The sequence below is a fragment of the Chelonia mydas genome, chromosome 21 (genome assembly GCF_015237465.2).
Source record: "Chelonia mydas isolate rCheMyd1 chromosome 21, rCheMyd1.pri.v2, whole genome shotgun sequence".
Taxonomy (NCBI): domain Eukaryota; kingdom Metazoa; phylum Chordata; order Testudines; family Cheloniidae; genus Chelonia; species Chelonia mydas.
Genome location: NC_051261.2, coordinates 5346826 through 5369148, shown reverse-complemented (window position 1 = coordinate 5369148; position 22323 = coordinate 5346826). Strand labels below are relative to the sequence as shown.

Below are 22323 nucleotides of genomic sequence, written 5' to 3'. Positions count from 1 at the left end.
CCAACTGTTATAATTGCTGTTCTTGGTTTGGCTTATACCTCCCAGGACCAATTTAGAATTGGGAAATCAGGTGAAATGCATCGAATTTTAATGAAGAAAATGTCACTTGCATGTATAAAAGATGTTCTCAGCTTGTTTGTCACTGTCGCTGGCTAACTTGCCAAGTCAGATGTGGCTCTCCTGCATTTACATAAAAATACATTTTGCCCACAGATTCCTTAGCCTCTAATGTTACTTGTGTCCTCTGTGCACAACGCTCAAGACGAGCCGCTCTTACCTGCCGTAGTGGGCGGGGGGTGAAGTGGTCGCTTGAGGAGGCCAGCTCCCCAGCCCACCTATAGCCCCGCCCATACTCCACCCTGCTCTGCCCCAGGCCCTGCCCCCACTCTGCCCAGGCCCCGCCCTCTCCCCACTGTCTCCCTCCTCTCTTCGCTCCCCCTCCCTGATCACCCACTTCCAGCCAAATCCCTGAACCCAAATGAAGCAAATGACATTTGAAAAAAACGCTCTTCTGCGATTTCTTTTCCACTGCAGGCTAGAAGGTGAAGACTGGACATTCAGAAGGTATCTAATTAAAAGCAGGAGATTCATTTAAAAACAATGTTTTTTATATCTTTTGGAAAAAACAGCTCCGGCCAGTGTAGGAAGCCCGCTCCTGGCACCAGCACCGGAGAGGGCTGTTGCACTCAGGGATATAGCCTGGAAGGGAGACCCGTGGAGGGTTTTAAATGTTTCAATTTTACACCCTAATGAACAGAAGCAAACGGGTAAAATCTGGTGGGTGATTCCAGGAGCAGCTGCCCCTCCATGTAATGTGCCCATGGCTGCACCCACAAAGATACACATGCAGCGGGGTGAGCCAGCCCCCTCCCTGCGTCTGCCTGGCCAGCTCCCCCTGCCTCCGGGGACACAGGCTCGACGCTGATCCCTGGTGTGAACCAATAACTCAGGGCCCAGCGCAGCCTCTTCTCCCCTCCCCCAAACCCCAGCACGGCGTCCGGGTGCAAAGCAGGGACACAAGCCCCGCCCCATCTCTCCCGACCACGCCCCTGCTCCCCGCCCCCTTCCCTCGCTGGCCCCGGCGGCGCTGGGGGGAGCCGGGGGCTCCTGAGGTTGCTGCCCCTGCCCGGGGCTTGCGATGAGTCGGTGCCGCGCCGGGGCCTGCTGCTGCCCCGCACTGGCTGGGTAGACTCTTCCCTCGGGCTCCTCGGCGCACCCCCCGCCCAAACCTCAGCCCCCCAGCTTCTCAAGTCAAGCTTCTGCTGCTTTTGAGCCAGTGTGGAGAGCAGAGGGCGGGTCTGATGTGCTCCCAGCAGCCTTCCCTCGTCCCCTATTAAGAATGAAGGAGAAAATCATGTGGTGGTCTTTGGGTGAAAAATAAATCTATAAAGCCAGAAAGATGATAAGCAAAGACCAGATTTAATCTACAAGGAGGCAGCATTGCGCGTGCTAGTTCCTCAAATGGATGATATGGCGCGGGGTGTGTGCGCGCGTGTGTAGTTACAGTATATGGTGCTTTAAAACAGGTATGTAAACTAAAGTAATTGCTTAATTGCGTTTAGTATCTATCATGAAGAGCTTAGTTGTGTTGAGTATCTATCATAAAGAAGCTCACGTGGACTTCCTAAGGACTATACAGTATTTTACATACCATTCACCTGCTCCATTGTTGAACAAGAATAGTCAATGTGACTAGACACTGAAGAAACTAATATCCCGCGATAAAAATGTAAATCTACACAGGTGTCCGTTCCTGGTGCAGAGCGGAACTTCCGGAGGAACGTTCCAGCTCAGCTTTGGTTTATAGTGGGGAGAAAAGCAGATTCATGGATAGCCTAGTTCTCCGTTAGTTAGCTCCTGTAATTATCAACACTTGTCATCAGTCACTTTTTTGTTGTTTGTCCCTTGCAGTTACTACCTCTGCTGACAAATTAACCCTAGCCCTGTGACATCCAGGGTGCATGTTTTCTCCTGCTTTTTCTAAGATTTTGCCAAAACCTCTGCTTTAACCTGAAATGAGTTTAAAATGTTTCTGTTCTGTGCAGTTACACCTAATGCAAGAGCTAGTATTTGTTCCTGACAATACTGAAAAGTACAACCAATGAAAAGTTTAGTTTCAATGAATACTTTGAAGTCTAAAGAAAGATGTGTGTAAGACTGAAGTATATAGTGGGTTTTAGCCCACAAAAGCTTATGCCCAAATACATTTGTTAGTCTCTAAGGTGCCACAAGCACTCCTTGTTGTTTTTGCTGATACAGACTAACATAGCTACCACTCTGAAACTTGATTTTAATTGTTTATCTTCCTTTTTCAGGATACATGACTGATGCTGGCTGATGCCTATGGTTTACAAATTTACAGACATTGGAAGAAAATCATGGAAAAGTTTAGAAGATAAATGTCATACATTTTGCACTGAAATTTCTGTAGTGAAAATAGACGACCTCGCCCCTCGCGCCCCCCCCCCAGGTAGCTGCTATTACTTTCTCTACAACTTGTTTCCTCTGGACTTGTAGTAGGAATCCACTGCATTTGAGTAAAGCAGAAAGGCTGGAGGTGGATCATTGCTCTTGCCCTTGAAAATGGCTTCTGAAGCAAGCAAGGCAGTTCATAGCATCAAAATTATTCGCACTTCTGAACATGCAGCTGGTTCCTTATTCGGCCTCTCCATAGTGCTAAATGTTTCCCCTTTAACAACATAGTCACCATCAGAGCGTGGCATGGTTTGGATTGTGAGTTGTGGCTTTAACTGCAGACAGCAAGAAAGCCTCTTCAGATCCTTACTTACAAGCTTCCATCATGGAGTGCATATTACTCTATAAACAGAAATTTGAAGATGCCAGACACTAGGTGGAATGTGGTAGATTCTTCATGAAAACATCCATCCTGGGTCAGACCAATGGTCCATGTAGCCAGGTGCTTCAAAGGGAATGAACAGAACAGGGCAGTTATTGAGTGATCCATCATTCCCTGTCAGCCAGTCCCAGCTTCTGGCAATGGGAGAGTAGGGACACTCAGAGCATGGGGTTGTATCCCTGGCCATCTTGGCTATCACATTTGTTTCCTTGCAATCCACTAATATTTTCTTATAAGAAGTAAGCAGCAAGATCAAGTGTCCTCCTGAGAAGTTCTCCAGTGGTTTAGTGCCTATATTATTTTTATATGTTAGTTGTCAAAATCTGACTTTGTAGATCTTAAAATAAGCTTTTTTTATATTCAGAAAAGTATAATCAAACACTTCGGCATCTGTCTTACGAGATATAAAGATTTAAAATGTTACTTACACCTTTTTTGTGACTGCAAGCTGCACTTCAACTATAATTGAAGGTATCTGTGTTATTTACAATGTGTTATTTGGAATAGGCCTTTTTCTTAAATAAAAGGGATACTGAATAAAGACTCTAGCATCCTGATATTTTTGCCATACCTGTTAATAGAAACTGTCTCATTAACTATTTAAAAGTGATGTTGAGATCTAGCCCTGTGCTCTCATCTAATCACTAGCTGCTTACAGAACAGAAAGAAGTTCTCTTCTTTCCTCTTGCAGATAAGTATCTTTACTTGTGTGGAGGGATTTTCAAAACGTGTGTCAGAAGTTGACTCAGTTCTGTTTAGCCAGACTCCCGTGGGATCGCTGTCAGAGGAAGGAGATCGCCACTGTTCAGAGCTGAGATCAGCGCTATAGCGTCAACTACAGCTGCATTCCTTCCCCCTCCCTCACTTCCCGTTAGGGTGTGAACTGGCAAGGCGAGATGCCACAGAGCTACTTCTGCGGAAGAGCCTGGCATTCATAACACAGGCTTTGTCAGACAGAGGCAGCTCTAGAGCAGGGGAGACAGCAATGAAGGAATATACATTCTCCCCACCCTGGTTCCCTCCGCACCCCCACCTATTCCCCAGTGGTTTGAGCTTTGGCCTGCTAAACACAGGGTTGTGAGTTCAATCCTTGAGGGGGCCATTTAGGGATATGGGGCAAAAATTGGGGATTGGTCCTGCTTTGAGCAGGGGGTTGGACTAATTGACCTCCTGAGGTCCCTTCCACCCCTGATATTCTATGATTCCCCTGGCCCTCACACAACATCCCTGCTCCCAGGAGGGCTCCCCACATAATGGGGAAGACCAGGGGCCCATCCGTATATTTGTGGTAAACAACTAAATTTTAGTCCTATGCACTAGACTGCAGCTTGGAGGAGTTCAGTGAACTAAGATCAATTTCTCTCCTGCTTCCAGGTGTTTCTTTGCTATGCAGCGGCAAAAACAAATGTTAAGAAGGTTGGAACTCTGAAAACAGTCCCAAAACTTCTTCTAGATAGCAAAAAGAGCCTTGCAGTCTGCCCCAGTGGTCAATAAACTAAGGCCATTATGGTCCAAGTATCTCCCTCTTCTATGGTGGCTTTGGGAATATGTATTTTTATGTGAAAGGCCATAGATACAAATTTAAGGAGAGGGCTAGGCGGAGATTGTAAAAAAAGGTTTTGAGTCATTTCCCTTGAGGTAAGGTGCTTACTTCTTTGGGGTATTGAAGTAATTACAAAATACCCCCACTTTCTGTCACAGATTAAACCTTCACATGCAGGTTCTGCAGTAAAAGCTAGCAAAAGGAAGGGGATGAGGAAAGGTCGTGTGCTTAAAACACAGGACTAAGAGTCAGAAGCTATGTGGGTTCTGTTTTCAGCTCTGTTTTTGTCTCTCCCACAGATTCTCTGTTCTGCCTCGGGTAAGTCATATAGGCCAGAACGCACAAAAGGAGTTAGGTGCCCAAGGCGCTGTTGTACCTGCTTAAATCCTGGTTTCAGCATCTCTGTGACGCCCAAAACATTCCGCCTAACCCTCGGAAGGAGAAGGTGGTGGTGCCAGTGCCCCCCTTCTAACTTTCAGCTCAGTGTTCCACTCTGGGTATAGAGCCAGAGAGACTCTGTAGTTGGGTGGAGCAGATGGTCAGCTGGGCGGTGGGAGACCCTGGCTCCAATCACTTTCATTCTTTTTTCCCCGCAGTGCAGCAGCTTCACTTGGATAGACCAAGAGAGCCCCCATCAGACTATCTCATATTCAGTGGTTACAGCACTCTGCTGAGAGACGTAGGAGACCTATGTTCAAATCCTTTCTCCCCCTGTGCCTGATGTGGGAATTGAACCTGGGTCTCCCCACATCCCAGGAGAGTGTGCTCACTATAAGGCTAAATGTTACCAGGTGGGTACAGCTAATGCCACCTCCAGCCATTTTATACAGAGTGGGGCAGGCACCCATCTCATTCTGGTAAGAAACGTAAGTTGCCTGACTCCAGAGGAGGAGTCCCCAAAGCTAGCTGCCTATCTCTGGTGAGGGCTAAAGGGCCATTTGTCCTCTGCATCAGCCATTGGCCAGCGTAGGTGGCTCCCTGCTTAGTGCGCTGGCTTTGGTGGATCACAATCTAAGGCGCCTGTCTCCCTCTATTCCTTTGATAGACCCTTAGGTGCCTAACTCAGGCTTTGTGAATCACAGCGATTTTCAAGGGGCCTGAAAGTTTCCAGGTGCTCAGCATCGCAAAGCCTAACTCCTTTTGTGCAGTCAGATCATACCCTTTCTGGGTCTCCAGTTCCTCATCTCTCAAATGGGGATAAAACCTTTGTCTCTCTCTCCGGAGCCTGTGAGGATAAATCCATTTCTGCAGGTGGAGCACGCATTATACTATTGCCTGTATCGATTCTGTAAGATGCAGGGAGGGAATAGCTGCAGGGTCAGCCTTGCAGGGGGGGAGAATACCTCCTTCCTGACACCCCTGCAAACACAAAGGGAAAGGGATGTGGATTGGTCATTATACAAAGTAAAACTATTTCCCCATGTTTATTCCCTGCCCCCCACTGTTCCTCAGACGTTCTTGTCAACTGCTGGAAATGTCCCACCTTGATTAATAGCTCACCTTAACTGATCACTCTCCTTACAGTGTGTATGGTAACACCCATTGTTTCATGTTCTCTATGTATATAAATCTCCCCACTATATTTTCCACTGAATGCATCCGATGAAGTGAGCTGTAGCTCACGAAAGCTTGTGCTCAAATAAATTTGTTAGTCTTTAAGGTGCCACAAGTCCTCCTGCTCTTTATGCTCATGGTAGTGAATGTACCCACAGCGCCCCCCACGCCCCGCCGCCCGGACAGCGCGCGAGCGCCCAGCAGGGACACAGGCCCCGCCCCTCAGCCGTCAGACCCCGCCCCCTCCGCTGCTGGCCCCGCCCCCGGCTCTCCAGGCTGCCGACGCTGGGGCTGGTTGCTGAATCCGAGCCAGTTTTTGCGGCGAGCAGGGCGGGGGGGCCCCGCCTCTCTGCGAGCCCCCAGGAGCGCTTCTGCCTGGGGGGCTAAACTCTGTCCCGTTGGTGGGAGTGTTAAGGCCCAGGGGCTGCGGCTGGGGGTGTCTCCTGTCTGTGGTTGGAGGCAGGCCGGGGGGGGAGCCCCTTCGAGCAGCGGAGAAATACCATGCGGGGGGGGGAAGCTTCTGTCCCCTCCGACGTGTGAGGGCGACTGCGCGCAGAGCGGGCCAGGGGGTGACTTGCTGTGGGGAGAGCTCGTGGTGTCAGGGAGCAATTTCAATCCGCCCCGGGGATCCTTCGGGGCTGAGCCCAGAAATTACACTGACTCCGCGCATCCAGGCTGCGTCTCTGGCTGCTGCGCTGTGCTCGGGGGCGTTCGGGCTGCTTGTCTCCCTGCGCTCTGCAGCGCCGCATTGCAACGCGCACGCCAAGGCCGCCTCTCTGCTCGCAGAGAGACTGAATTGAATTTGACCCACAGGCTCCTGCTTCTCGCGGCTGCTTTCCTGTGCTATCCTGGACGAAGGTAGGCAATGTGATCTTTTCTGTGTGCCCGCCAGAGGCCACTCTTTGACAGTCATTTCGTGCACGACCTACCCCACTGTTCTGCGCCCAATCCTGTCGCCCTTACTCATACTGAGTAAGACTTCACTCCACAAGCACCACCATGTGCTAGTTTTTCTACGCCTCTGAAGTGTAAGAAGTAAATCCGGTTAAATAGAGGGTTACAGTCTCGAGCCCATTTCAGTTTGCTGTTCCTGTTAAAAATGGTTTGTCACTGTTACCTTTCCTAACTGATCATTCCCTGCTATCTGTGATATCAATGGAATATGCTCAATGTGTTTGATATTGATGTATGCTTGTGTGAACTGGGCTGAATATTGGTAGTATCAACGTCACTAATTAACCAAAGTCAGAGTCCAGAATGGCAGCAAGGTGGATTTTTTTTTTTTTTTTCAAAAAAATCTGTCAACTGTTTGCTCAGAGTTGTACATGATGTAAATCAAGACTCTGTCCCACTCACAAAGAGCTTTCATATCTGTCAGGTATTTATCCAATATTCATCACAGCGGCATCTAACCATTGGGCCAAGGTTCAGAAGCAGGCTGGAGCAGAACAGGTGGGGAGGAAAGTGAAGTAGGTGAGCTGTTCATTGCTTTTGCAATGTTACATGGCCAGCCCTGGAGAGGAAAGTTCTTTATTCTCAGCACAAGTACAGAGTGGGTAGCAGCACTGTAAGCTTCCCCTCGCTGCCCCTGGCAACATGTCCCAAATCCTGTCCTGCAGGGGTTACCTTTGAGGAGATGGGAGCTCCATGCCCATGGCCCATTCAGTCCCTGGTTACTGCTGGGACTACCAGCTGTGGGTTTTGTGTTTTGCAAATTGAAACATCCCTTAGAACTATACAAGAGTTACTGGAATTAATGTTGCCATTTTAACATCTGCAGAGGAGTTTTAGCATGAAGCTCTAGCTAGTCTCTGCTATATTTCAACTAAAAATAAGCCACTAGAAATGCGTAGATAAGCTATTTCCATTTGTAATACACTACTCACCATGTTTCAATGCTGATAACAAATGAGTTCATACTTTCTGTTGTGCCTGTTCCGGGAAACTGAGTTTGAGAACATTGTATCACTTTCTGAACCAGACACATGACACCTCGCAGAGAAGCTGACGCTTTCAACCATCAATAACTGGGTCTGTTTGAGCCCATACACAAACAGGAAAATGTCCCTGCCTGTATGTCAGTGGCTTGTGGTCTGCAAAGCATCTGTTACCATGGAAGAATGTTTTGTTTCCGGCAGTGTGGTTTGTTGTAGTCCAGTCCGGAAACCGACTGTTTTGAATGCGGGGGCGGGGGAATGTCAGGAAACCTCATTTCCAGGTACCTTGCTTGAGGCATGGCTATTGTCTAAAGTGTTGTGAAACATGAAGGGGAGGCAGAGATTCAAACACTCCCTAGGATTCACTTGTGCAAATCGTAACCTTGTACTCTAACTATGCAAAACTAGTTACGTACATAGCTCATTGCGTGGAGATGACTTAGAGCCACCCTTAGCACTGATGCAAACAAGACAAGGTTGTGATGGGAACAGTGTGTAAGGTACTCTGACTTCTTAATCCCCCTGACCTGGAAGCCCTTAGGAAGAGCACCATGGTCAAAGGAATAAAACCGAGCTCTTCCTGGGAATGGGGGGATTAAAGGCAGGGCCAGTGTTAACTCTGCAGCCGATGAAGTGAGCTGTAGCTCACGAAAGCTTATGCTCAAATAAATGTGTTAGTCTCAAAGGTGCCACAAGTACTCCTTTTCTTTTTGCGGATACAGACTAACACGGCTACTACTCTGAAACCTCTCACAAACTAAACGTTCTGTTTGGTAGAGGAGGTTTGTAATTGATGTCAGTCTGTGCCTACTTTAGAGGCCTCTGGGTTTTCCTTCTCACTGGGAGGTAATAACATGGACATTTTGTTTTGATTATTTTTAAAGTAATTCACATGCTATAGGTGAGCCTGTGAATTGTACCAGCATATGCTGAGCAATGCAAATTTGGAGTGGGGGGAGGGCCTCCCCATCCCCATCCCCACCACCTTAAAAATCTGAATGTCTTACATCAAGCCGGCGTTTTGCCACTGACATTAATGGGAGCAGGATTGAAATGATTAGTTACTAAGTACCACAACTCCCATTGCCATCTATGGAAAATGTAGCATCTGCCCCTTCATGGTCATTTATTTGTCACTATCTAATTAATGGCTCTATTATTCCTGGCTTTTCTTTTCCAAAGGCCCAGTCCTGCAGTCCATAGGTATTTTTGCTATTGACTTCAATGGGCACAAGGTCAGACTTATTTCTCTAGTAAGCAAAACTGTGCCAAACTGAGGTGTATTTTTTACAAGTTGAGAAGGCGGCTACATGTTCTCCCACGGTTGTCAAGGGGAGTTACATTTTGCCCCTGAGAACCAAGCTGCAAATGTCCCATCATTTGTGTCTTTGATTAAATTCCCTCGGAGTTAAACTAGATGGCTACATAGTTACTTGCTGCTTGTTTTTCCATCGAAGAGGGAACTTGCTTTTACAGTGGTGAATCTTTCTCTAGTCCAAGGGCTGAATGTGGTACAAAGAAAGGTTGTTTAATGAGATTGATCACTTTTAATTGTGCCACCTTTGATCTATTAGGTTCTAGCTAGGGTTGTGCCAAAGTGTTCAAAATTATCTGGGCAGTTTGACTCTTAAAACAAATAAACAAATGTGCTGCCAAACGCCATTGTTTATCAACACTCATCCCTCTGGGTAATGTCTCAGGGGCACTGTTATGCACACTGAAGTATTCTTATTTTTAAAAAACTGATACTTTTGTAGTTAGGTATTTCCAAACAGAGGAGGCTAATGGGAAGCCAAGTGGCTTGTGAAGAGGACAAGTGAGAAGCTGGACACGAAATAAGGCTCAATTCTGAGTAGAAATAAGGTGTAACTATTTAACTGAGGGTAAATAACCAGTGGAGCAATCTACTTATGGATGTGGCAGATTCTCCATCACCTAACATTTTTTAAATCAAAACTGGATGTCTTTCTAACGAGATGCTGTAGCTCAAATAGAAGTTACGCGCTTAATGCAAAAGTCTTGGATAAGGTTCTGTAGCCTGTGTTAGAGGTCACACTCAATGGTCACAATGGTCCTTTTTGGCTTTAAAACCTAAACTCTTTCCCAGAAAGACACAAAGTCAAGGAGATGGATGGAAACTGATTCACTCAAAGCCTTTATTGAAGTTTTCCCTTGAGTTAAAGCGCTGTTCCTTTTATTGAGGTATTTAAATAAGTGGTTAGCTTGAAACCTGTATCTCCTAGGAGACGGACATACAGATTCCCCACAGAAAAGGATGACACAAGCTAGACCCCTGGAGTGCTGTGGGGAGAAGGATGTCTTTGTGATTCAGGCAGTGGCTTGGGAGTCAGGAAATTAGTGTTTCTTTCCACTCTGCTGTCAGTTCTCCAACAGACTTGCCATGTGGACTTGAGTAAGTCTGAATCTTTCTGTGCCTCAGGTTCCTAGTCTCTAACCTGGATATAAGACCAACGTACCTTCCTTCCGGGGAGGTGCAGGGATAAGTCTATTAATGTTTGTGTTAAGTATCAGAGGGGTAGCTGTGTTAGTCTGGATCTGTGAAAACGGCAAAGAGTCCTGTGGCACCTTATAGACTAACAGACGTATTGGAGCATAAGCTTTTGTGGGTGAATACCCACTTCTTCAGATGCATGCATGGCATGTTTGTGTTGTGTTTCAATGGCACCGGCAATGAGCCCAACCCCAGTGCGGGTTATAAACTGCTTTCCTGGGAATAGAGTCGGTTTTACTGGGTAGTATTTGTTGCAAGGGAAAGCACACCTGAGACTCATGTATGAACACAGAAATCACCCTCTCGAGGTTGGGTTTGATCTGAACTGACACTGATCTGACAAAGGTCTGTAGAGGGCACATTTCTGCCATGCAGTTAACGCAAAACCACCAAACCAGATATATAAGCCATGTAGCCTGGTAGCTCAAATGCTTCCCTTGAGCTCCTTACCCTGGTTTTGGTCAGCACAGCCACCTTATCTCTCTCTCTCCCCTCTTTGAAGCCTAGTGTATCCATTGCTGCCTTCTACTCTAGCGGTGTAGACGTGTCGTTAGGATTTTCAATGTTGTATATGGTAATGGTGTGTACATTTAATAAAATTTCTAAAGCATGTTAAGGTCCCTCATGAAGAAAGGTGCTACATGTGATAAGAGTTTGTCTTTCTGCTATGAAAAAGAGAATGTTTCACTCTGAATTATTTTTACTGGCTAGATGAGTTTCATGAAATCTTCATACCACCTTCCTTTCAAATTAAATCCTGTAATAGGATTTAACTCTACATGCTATTAGTTGATTGATTCCTTGAAGCCTTTACAATAGCAGAGGAATTCTTCCGTTTGCCTAGAAATTACTACACTGAAATTTATAGCTAAAATTATATCGGGGATGCATTTATTCTCCATTTCCTTTTTTGAATTGTACTGGAAGCCTTGCAGAAATACACACATACAACTATATAGAATTTTCAGATTACCCAAACAATTATTTTTTGAATATCTTATGGTGCTGCAATTTTGTTTCCCTCTATCATATAATTCTTAATGCTCATTTCAGCTAATTCTCCCATGCTTAGTAGGTCAAATAATTGGCCAGTGCTTGATCACAGGGTTTTTCTTTCAATGAGTATTTTGCTTCCTCAACTGATATGTGTTGGTTTATATTTTGCAATATCGTTAGTAATAGTGGTAACAGTCTGTAGTCCCTACACTGCACTCAGTGTCTGGTGAAAATCTGACCTGCAGGTTGTGATGGGTTTGGTCATAGAGACCCCCTTGGAACTGTCACCCAATGTGCTGAAACTACCTCTGAGCCCGTCTTCCCTGCCAACTTGGGTCTCCAGAACCCTGTCTTGTTGAGCCAGACACACAAGACTGCTGCAACACAGACCCAGGGTCTGAACCACACCCCCAAAGCTGCAAACTTAACTGAAAACAGCTCAGTAAGTACTCCTGTCTCCAGCACCCAGGCACCCAGCTCCCAATGGGATCCAAATCCCAAATAAATCCTTTTTACTCTGTATAAAGCTTATACAGGGTAAACTCATAAATTTTGCCCTCTATAAAACTGATACAGAGAGATGCACAGCTGCTTGCTCCCCCAGGTATTAATCACTTACTCTGGTTTAATTCATAAATGAAAGTGATTTTATTTAGTATAAAAAGTAGGATTTAAGTGGTTTCTAGTAATAACACACAGAACAAAGTAAGCTACCAAGCAAAATAAAACAAATCACGCAAGTCTAAGCCTAATCCATTAAGAAACTGAATACAGGTTAATCTCACCCTCAGAGATGTTCCAATAAGCTTCTTTCACAGACTAGAGTCCTTCCTAGTCTGGGCCCAATCCTTTCCCCTGGTACAGACCTTGTTCGTTCCAGCAGGCATCTTAGATGAAAAGCAGGGGATTTCACATGACTGGGAGCCCCCTTGGTTTTGTTCCACCCCCTTTCATAGCTTTGGCACAAGGCGGGAATCTTTTGTCTCTCTGGGCCCGCACCCTTCCTTCAAAATGGAAAAGCGCCAGGTTTAAGATGAATTTCAGTACCAGGTGACATGATCACATGTCACTGTGAGACCTTATTCTCCATTCTTTCAGGGCTCGCCTGCAGGTACTCAGGAAGGTTTGCGAGTAAACAAAGCTATTCACAACCAATTGTCCCAGTTAATGGGAGCCATCAAGATTCCAAGCCACCATTAACGGCCCACACTTTCCATAGTTACAATAGGACTTCAGAATAATACTTCATATATCTAGCTTCAGATACAAGAATGATACCTTGGTACAAATAGGAGGAACACACTCAGTAGATTATAAGCTTTGTAATAATACCTTACAAAAGACCTTTTGCATACAGCATATTCCAGTTACTTTATATTTACACTCATATTTCCATAAAAACATATGGAGTGCAACGTCAGACAGGCATTGCTGCATTTACTAATGTGTGTGCTAGTTAGAGCACCTCGCATCAAATTTTACAACTAGATTTAGTTGAGATGTCCAGCTAGTGATACCACAACCAAGAAAGAAGTGTTTAAATAGTGGTTCATTCCTATGGCTGGCCCTTGGTGTTTCGTTTTCTGGTCCCCTGCAAATGGATGAGCAAAAAGCAAAGTCAGAGCAAAGAGTAAAATTAAAGCCTCAGTTAAAGCGTGCACACAACCTGATGTTGATTTGCATGTGCTGGAAATTGGCACCCAGGGCAACTGGCTTCATCACCCATCCCTAGGTGTACATTGCACTACAGCTTGGTCCAAAGTTTGACTAGTATATCTGTTTCCATTAGATGTGTGATGTTTTAGCAGAATAGTTACACTGGTAAAAGCACTAATATGGATGCAGTTATAGTGGTATAACTTATTCCCTTGCCCATACAAGATTTGCTCTACTGCTGTAAGCACCTTTGTACAGACATAACTGAGTCCCGTAGTGCGGACTATCTATGATGATAGAGTTAAATTGGCACAACTTTCTAATATAGACATCCCTTAGATCAGACTCTAAGGGATTGCCTATGGAATTCCAAGTTCCCTAATAAAACTAACTAGAAATATAAAGAAAAAGTATCAACTACCTGGTGCTCAAAATGACTAATCGGTGAATGTTTTCCACACAGAATTCTCTTTCATGAACTTGGCTGTGTTATTCTAAGGCCTGGGACAGGAATGTGTGTGAGGGGAGGGAGAGGACTGCGTACATACCTTTGTGGAAAGCTAAAAGCTACTTTGGCTCCTCAATGTATGTTTTCTCTTGGATGATGTAGAACTGTGGTTCTCAGCCAGGGGTATGTGTACCCTTCGGGGTATGCAGAGGTCTTCCAGGGGGTACATCAACTCATCTAGAGATTTGCCTAATTTTATAACAGGCTACATAAAAAGCACTAGCAAAGTCGGTACAAACTAAAATTTCTCACAGACAGTAAATTGTTTATATTTCTCTGTATACTATACACTGATATGTAAATAAAATATTTATATTCTAATTGACTGATTTTTACAATTATAAGATAAAAATGAGGAAGTCAGCAATTTTTCAGTAATAGCGTGCTGTGAGACACTTGTATTTTTAGGTCTGATTTTGTAAGCCAGTAGTTAAGTGAGGTGAAACTTGGGTGTATGTAAGACCAAATCAGACTCCTGAAAGGGGTACAGTAGTCTGGTAAGGTTGAGAGCCACGAATGTAGAAAGTGAGTGTTCAGAGGTGGAACAGAAATGCCTTGTCATGACCACTAACAGTTCAAATCTTCACTGACAGGAAGTGCTGTGACTAAAAGATATGAACAAGACTGTGCAGCTGCTCACAAGAGGTGTGGCACACAAGGCTCTGACCAGGACGTCGGGGCTTTTAGCCCCCTTTATACCTCTCTGATTCCGGGCTCCTCAGGCTCTGAGGGCCTGTGCAGCCTCCTGTGTATGTTCGGTTAGAGCACTACGCGCCCACACAGGCCCCACCTGTTCCTGGAATAGTCACACCCCCACATAACCCTCAGCAGCTTTCCCACTGCCGCTGCCAATGGGTTTCCCTGCAGCCAAGAATTCCCAAGCATGAAGTGTTCTGGCCACTTCTCTTCATGCCTTTGGCAGTTCCCTACACCAGGGGCTGCATGAGAGGCAGCTTTCAGGCTGCATATGCCAGGATATGCTTTCCCTGCACTGCGGGAATTCCTTTGGGGACCGCACCACTCCCTTTGCAGTCCCTACACGCTGCAGGAGTGGTACAAAGCACCCTGGAATCTGGCCTAATATGTCCAGCCTTACCCATTATATGCCAAGAGACAGATTCTGATTATGTTTACACTAGTGTAAAGCCAGTGTAACCAGATAAAGCCAGTGTAACCAGATAACTAGTGTAAAGCCAGATAACTCCAGTGAAATCTATGGAATAACCCCGTTGTTACACTCCTGAAGTTGAGATCACCATCTGACCCTAAGCAAGGAGGGTGAGCTCTATAATTAATAACAGAATTCAGGGACTCCAAAGCTTTTGTTCATCAGATCAGTATGCTAGTTGGTGTCTGATCTTGCTCCTAGGCATGGTAGAATGGAGATCAGGCATGTAGTTCAGAGAGGGGTTCTGTTTGTGTTGCACTTGCTTTCGTTTTTTCCCCTGATCATCTGCCTGGCCTGATCTGTTTTACTCAGCTTATCTCTGGGGGAGCATCTGGGCTGGGCAAAGGAGTTTCCAAGCAGGATAAAACTCGTTGTCACAGACTCTTTCGTCCGAACAGATCCCGTGCTGCTATCCAAAGGTACAGCTGCCAGTTACGTATTTATCTTGGTGGAGCTCAGTAGATCTGTGTGTTCACTTCGCCATTTGAAAGGAAATGGAAAAGGAAGGAGGTAAAGAGGAACATAGGAAGGCTGTTTTAGATCACAGAGATGCAAAGGGGAGGTGGTTGTGTCCTAAGGGAACAGAGCCAAGTGGAATCAAATGCTATAATCCTTCCCAATATGAGGGAAATACCCCACACTTCCCAATAGTGTTGAGTATCTGGCCGCCTTCTCATATGCTGTAGTAGGGCTGATGAGCTTGACCCAGTAGCCTGCAGGAGCTTTAGGGCACCTTGGTGTTTTGGGATCCCGCAGGAGGAGAAGGTGGAGAGGAATACACGTTATTAGAAAATGAGGTTGGTTTTAGATCTGTTCAGAGCTCTCGTGGCTGAGCCCTGCTGGGTGTGCACAAAAGACCTGTGCACGCCCACAATGTCACCTCCCAGGCTGGGACTGGTATCACCCCCTGGTATTTGGGAGTCGATAGCTTACTAGAGTTTAAAGAATTAACTCTTGGAACAATTACAAGGGTAATGCACCTAATGCATGTGGATTTTCTGCATTGTGCGGACTTGACAGCGGGCCCAACAGAGTGGGGTTGCCAACTGTCTAATGGCACAAATGCAAACACCCTTGCCCTGCCCCTTCCCCGAGGCCCCGCCCCCTGCTCACTCCGGGCTAAGCCTGGGGCAGGGGTTGGGGTGCAGGAGGGGGTGCGGGCGCTGGGAGGGTGTTTGGGTGCGGGAGAGGATGAGGGGTCAGGCTCTGGGAGGGAATTTGGGTGCAGAGTACGGGCTCAGGGCAGGGGTTGGGATGTGGGAGGGAGTGAGTGGGGGCAGCGCTTACCTTGGGCAGCTCCCGAAAGCGACTGGGTACATCCGTCTGGCAGCGGCTCCTAGGCGCAGGGGGTTCAGGGAGCTCTGCATGCTGCCCCTGCCTGCAGGCACCGCCCCTGCAGCTCCCATTGGCCGCAGTTCCTGGTCAATGGGAGCTGTGGAGTCTGCGCTTGGGGTGGTGGCAGCGAGCGGAGATCCCTGTCCCCCGACCCACCAAGTGCTGCAGGGACAGTGCCAGCCGCTTCTGAGAGCGGCTTGGAGCGAGGGCAGGCAGGAAGCCTGCCTTAGCCCCCCTGAGCTGCCAGACTGCTAATGCCCCAAATCTCCTGGTTTGGCTGCAGTAGCCTCCGGGAAATAGGGCCTGATTCCAGGAGACTCCCAGTGAAACCAGGAGGGTTAGCAACCCTACAACAGAGAGAAGTAATAGAGACCGTGAAGGGATTCTCTCTACTAACTAGGGGTGCTGGGGATTCTGCTGTACTCCCTCATTTGAAGTAGTTCCCATTGTATACAGAGTTCACAGTTTGGTTGAATGGCTCACAGCACCCCCATTATAAACATTGTTCCAGCCCCTCTGCCACTGACGATTCAGGTTGACGGTTCTTTCACTGATGGGCTCCAGGGCTTCCTCACTGGCCTCTAGCTCCTGCCCAGTGCGGTGCCCCCAGAGTGGGCGATGACCTACAGCGGCCCATGTGCTAGCTAAGGAGGCTCTTGGGGATCCTGACCCAGTGTTCTCCACGGCCTGGCTGCGGCTCCCAGGCATTCCGAGTGCAGCATCTTGCTGCTGTCGGGGCATAGTGTAGGACTTAGGATATTTGTGGGGGTTTTTTTTGGCAGGCTGCCAACATTTTTTGGAACTGTGAGTCAGAAGGGAAATGGGGATTGATTGACTGATTTTGATTTTTAAGTTGAATGGAATTGCCTGGGAGGGGGCACAAAAAAAGGCGCGTCTCTAACCTGAGCGCTTTCTGCCTGCTGAATTTCTAAATGTCTGTTGCAAACAATGGCGATGTTTGAGAAAATCTAACTTCACAAGACTCTGTTGTAAGGGAAGGACAGAGCCACCCTCCATACAGGGGTCACTACCAGCTCCCTCTGTGAGTTAGAAATCAAGGGAACAGGCTGTGAAACCGTAAACACATCATTTCCCCTTATTTCATAACTATTAGGTTACACCCTGTCTTACTAAATGTGCTTATCTTTTGCCGTCAGTTAACAGAAATGACCCCACCCTGAGTTCCACAGAAAGCACAAGTTTGGAATAAGATGCTGTTTTTAGTTAAAACGTAAAAGAGATCTGAGCTCTACTCCTGCAAGCTGTACTGTCTGAACAGACCCTGTAGTTGTGTGGAGCCCGCCTGAAATCAAAAAAGATTCTGCAAAGGCTCAAGGGTCTGGCAGCACAGGGCCAAGGCCTCTTTAGACAAGCACCTAACGCACATTTGTGTGGTATAAAATGTCCTGTTCTTTGCCATGCTTGCTTCAGAAGCTAGTTTTTCAGTGTGCAGCGTCAAATCTACAATCTGTACAATCAACTAGCACTTCCTTATGAGAAGTACAGTAGGATTAAAAGTGTACTTCTCCAGAGCAAATTCTCCAGTGACATAGAGACTATGTGGTGACTATAGTGAAATTATTTCCATATTTTAGTCATTAAAAACTTTTGGAGATCTTAAAACAAGCTTTTAAAATTCATGAAATGATTATCTGTGCTACTGACGAGGTGTTTATTGTAAAGGTGCATTTTTCTTGCAAGATTTAAAACATTTGTTTTCTCTTTTTTGGGCATCCACAGACTGCATTGAGTTTTGTTTAGCAATATGAACAAATCTTTCCCCAGGTGAAGAAACTGTAGTTGAAGGATTTACAATGTCTTTGTTTTTGTTTGTTTGTTTGTTTGTTTGTTAAAAATAAAAGGAAAACTGAATAAAGACCAGGAGTACTTGTGGCACCTTAGAGAGTAATAAATTTATTTGAGCATAAGCTTTCGTGAGCTACAGCTACAGATGCATCCGATGAAGTGAGCTGTAGCTCACGAAAGGTTATGCTGAAATAAATTGGTTAGTCTCTAAGGTGCCACAAGTCCTCCTTTTCTTTTTGCTAATACAGACTACCACGGCTGCTACTCTGAAACCTGAATAAAGATCCTGACTCTGTTTTCATACTTGTTATAGAAATTGTCTGGTTAACTATGTAAAAGTGAAGCTGAAATCTAGCTTTCTGCCCTGATCCAATCACTGGCTGCTCACAGAACAGAAGGAAGTTTGCCTCTTTGCTCTTACAGGTAAGCAACTTTACTAGGGTCCATGGATTTCCTAACCAGTATGAAAGGATGTAATCTGGATAAGTATTCCTGTTTGGTCCATGTCCCACAGGATGTCAGAAGAACCCACTGAAAATGAGCTCAGATCCCTACTCTGGCTTCAGCTGCCGCTCTCCTACTCTCCCTGCCACCTGTTACATTATGAACAGGAATGTTAAGAAGGTTGGCACTGTGAAAATAATGCTATTTTTTCTAAATAGGGAAAATACATGCACTCTGTTGTGGCCAAGAGGTCAATAAACAGGCTATAATGATAAGTTTTTCCAAAGCTACCAGATATTTAACAGGTATCTTTAACTGAAAGGAAAATGTAAGAAGGGATAGGCAGTGAGCGCATAGAGGTTTTGAATCGCATTTCCTCATGATGAAGATATTACCCCTTTGAGATAGTTAAATAGTCGAAGTTTTAAACTTGACAACTTGCCATTGCAGGTAAGACCTTCACATCCAGGATCCTCAGAGGATGAGATGAGTGGGTGTGAGGAAGGAAGGTAGTTACATGGTTAAAGCATCAGCATAAGAGTCAGAAGTTGGGGGTTCTGTTTTCAGCTCTGCTTTTGGGTCTACCACAGATTCATTGCATTCTTTATTTGTATTAGTAGAGGGCCAAGCAGCCTTAGTCATGGAGCAGGTCCTCAGTGTCCTAGGTGCTGTTTAAATACAGCTTCCAGTCTGTTGTTATGCATGAGCAGCCTTAAGAAATGCTGGATGTAACTCCTTAGTGCTTGACTTTGCAACCTAAATCAATTTTTACCCAATACAATTTCCTAGTACTTTTTAAACAGCTAACTAATTCTGTTATATACAACTGCACACACTACCACAGACGGCTACCACTTCATCTACAGAACTAACTCTATGAGCTGGCAGCAGGAGAAGGTTGTTATCCCAGAATAGCTCATCAGCCACTGGGTTCATATGCTGATTTGGGTGGAGCTCAGCCCAACTCCGCCTCTCGCCACCATCACCTCCCACGTGGAATGGGGTTGTGCCTGACTGGGTTGGTTCCCCCCAGCTTGAGGGATGTACTGCGGGAGGAGTGGGAGGTAGTCCTGTACTGATTTTGAGAGAGTGGTTGAATGGAGCTCAGCCTGCTGCTTTCCTTCCCTGCCCTGTGGCAGCTCCCAGACGTTCCCAATGCATGGGCTGAGTCTTAGAAGAGCCCTGTTCGATTATTGTGGCAGTCAAACATTTTCCTGGGCATGTTTCACTGACCTTTTTGACAGTTGGTAACTCAGCCAAAGTGCCATGATTCCTCTGCTCATATCCCATCAAGCAGCTGTTTGGTGAGTTAGCGCATGGAGTCAAAGAGCATGAAGAAGGCATAGCTGGGCACTGGGGGCCAGGCGCTTGTTACTGCATAGAGGCTAATGCACATGTGTGACCGAATGCATCCTGTATTCACACCCCACATGCTATTGTAATCATCTCTGCACAACGGATGCCTTGTAAGGTATCATTTGAAAACTCATAATTCACAGGTCAATATCATGGTAAAAGGTGTGTGGCATTATATATAAAGTTATGAATTCCCCCCTGCATGACATTGGTGGGACATGTTCAAACTCCAAAACAATTAGGCAAAACAGGCGAAACAGGTTTTAAAGGGATGTGTGTTTACCTCAAATTTACATGTAAACAGAGTCCTCAGCCAATGAAAGGGGGAAGACAGAGGACAAGAGAGGTCTGCATTTCAGCAAACGGGGTGAGAAAAAACAGCATGGGACTTTTTACTAGGAGATTTTGCTGCCTGATTCGCACATGGAAGGAATTTGTACGAGAAAGTGCTCTCAAGAGCTTGCATTTCCAATGGGGAAATGAAATATAAAAGTGAGGGGCAAACACCCCAAGCCACTCCTCTCTCCCTGTCCATCTCCGTCTTTGTATGTGAGAAGACCAGAAGAAACAGCTGCTGGACTTGAGGGAGGTGTCCTGACAGGAAAAGTTCAGTCTGTAATGCTGATAGGATGTGGTAAGGACTTCACTTTTGAATCAAGTATAGTTTAAGTTAAGCACCAGGAAGCTTTTTATCTTTATTTTTCATGTAACCATTTCTCACTTTCATGCGTCATTATTTGTACTTCCTTAAAATCTCTTTGTATTTAAATAAATCTGTTTTTATTCTTTTATTGAAACTAAGTTAAATTGTCTAGGTAACTCAATTTGAGGTGACAAATTATTGTGTATCGTTCCCTTAATGCAGGGGTGGGCTTTTGGACCGAGGGCCACATTGGGGAATAGAAATTGTACGGCAGGCCATGAAGGGTCACAAAATTGGGGTTGGGGTGCAAGATGGGGTGCAGGTTCTGGCTGGGGGTGAGGGCTCTGGGGTGGGGCTGGAGATGAGAGGTATGGGGTGAAGGAGTGTGCTCTGTGCTGGGATCGAGGAGTTTGGAGAGTGGGAGGGGGATCAGGGTTGGGGTGTGGGGAGAGGCTCAGGGGTGCAGGCTCCAAGCAGCACTTACTTCAAACGTCTCCCGGAAGCAGTGGCATGTCCCTCTCCGGCTCGGACACGGAAGCACGGCCAGGTGCTTATGCACACTGCCCCATTAGCAGGCGCCACCCCTACAGCTCCCATTGGAGCCCCAGAGAGGGCCATTGGAGCATGGAGGAGCCGGAGCGGGGCCATGCCGTGGCTTCTGGGAGCCACGTGTTGCGGCCCCCAACCTACCGCCCCAGCTTGAGCACTGGAGCAGCCCCCCAACCCAGCACCCCAGCTGGAGTGGCGGAGCGGGGCCGAGCTTTGTGGTGCACGCCCCCCTCCCCTTGACCCAACGCCCCGGCTGGAGCAGGGCAACCTCCAGCCCCTGCTCCCCAGCAGGAGCTTGGGAGCTGGCTTAAAATGGCTCACAGGCCATAGTTTGCCCACACTTGCCTTAAAGGGACAACAGAACTATCTCTGGACTGCCGAGAAAAGTTTTTTTTTCAAGGGAGGAGGGGAAATCTGGGAGTAGGAGTGTCTTGGGTTTACCCTGAAGAAGTAACCAAGGCTGATAAAAGCCGAAGTGTAACCCAAGCGTGCCTGGCAGGTTGTGACTTGCTCGAAGGAAGGCTCTTCGTGGATGGCCCAGGTGGGAGCTACTTCCACAAGGCATTGTAAGGCATCCTAGGTTGCAGGACAGGGGTGACACAGCCCTCAGTGGTCTGGATTGCACCTTGCCATGTCACATGTATTTGGAATCACACATGGGTGGCTCAGAAGCCAGTCACTGCACTGAGAGACAAGTGCTATAGAGAAGGATAACTATGAGAAGCTAATTGTGTATAAAGCTTTCCTGGAGAAGCTTCGCTCCCCTGTGTACCCTTCCTGGGCTTGGCAAACCAGGTCTGACAGGTGTGACAGAATGGTGGTGGTGACGGACATTTGAGGAAGAATCTCAGGATGATAAAGGCTTTCCTAGAGATATGGGTGGAGTTCAGCCCAGAGCAGCGACGAGAAACAGGACCTCAGACTGTAAGCTTTGTGGGACAAAGACCAGGCCTCGTAGTCAGCTAGGAACCACTACGTGTTTTCAGTGCTATAAAACATTTTCCTCAATCGCAGTGACTCACCGTTTATATTGATTTTACAGAGAATCGTTAAAAAAAAAAAAAAAAGAAAAACTTTAGCCAAGTCCTGGAGCCTTTATTGAGTACTTACTCAGTCCCTCTTTAAACACCCCTTTCAGTCAGTGACTCTTGCCAGAACGTCAGGACATGTGTCCTACTGTGTTGGATCAGAAACTAAATATAGCAGTGTGGAATGGACCAGGTATATGCATTTTGGGACTGTTTCCTCTTCCTTCCCCCCACCCCTCTCAACCCTGAGACGGTGTGAGAAATGCATCATGCCTGATGGTTGAGTTTAGATCAAAGAAAGAGGAAGTTGTTTTTGGTCTAATGTAATAACGGTGAGGTACAGCTTCTTCACAAAAGGAAAAAAAGTGAACAGAGTTAGGTTAGTACACCAATGGGGTTTTATATCTTTTGAAAGAAACAGCTCTGGCCAG

General features: G+C 46.4%; 3 long non-coding RNA genes across 7 annotated transcripts; 2 read left to right on the top strand and 1 right to left on the bottom strand.

Annotated features, from left to right (window-relative positions):
• The first annotated feature begins 458 nt into the window (after positions 1-458).
• LOC119564414 lies at positions 459-3400 on the top strand. Of its 3 annotated transcripts, none has more exons than XR_006286831.1 (2): positions 459-564; positions 2316-3400. It is a non-coding gene; the product is annotated as an uncharacterized LOC119564414 (long non-coding RNA). The 3 variants fall into 3 exon arrangements; XR_005223205.2 differs by lacking the exon at positions 459-564 and adding an exon at positions 960-1526; XR_006286832.1 differs by lacking the exon at positions 459-564 and adding an exon at positions 1145-1526 and having other exon boundaries at positions 2363-3400.
• A 2824-nt stretch (positions 3401-6224) lies between these two features.
• On the top strand, positions 6225-20473 carry LOC119564411. Of its 3 annotated transcripts, none has more exons than XR_006286834.1 (4): positions 6225-6812; positions 7333-7427; positions 18121-18295; positions 18387-20473. It is a non-coding gene; the product is annotated as an uncharacterized LOC119564411 (long non-coding RNA). The 3 variants fall into 3 exon arrangements; XR_006286835.1 differs by having other exon boundaries at positions 6226-6812; positions 18186-18295; XR_005223202.2 differs by lacking the exon at positions 7333-7427 and having other exon boundaries at positions 6229-6812; positions 18186-18295.
• LOC122463440 lies at positions 12024-17562 on the bottom strand. Its single transcript, XR_006286833.1, has 2 exons — positions 16019-17562; positions 12024-15206 (listed from the first exon to the last, which is right to left on the bottom strand). It is a non-coding gene; the product is annotated as an uncharacterized LOC122463440 (long non-coding RNA).
• Positions 20474-22323: the final 1850 nt, after the last annotated feature.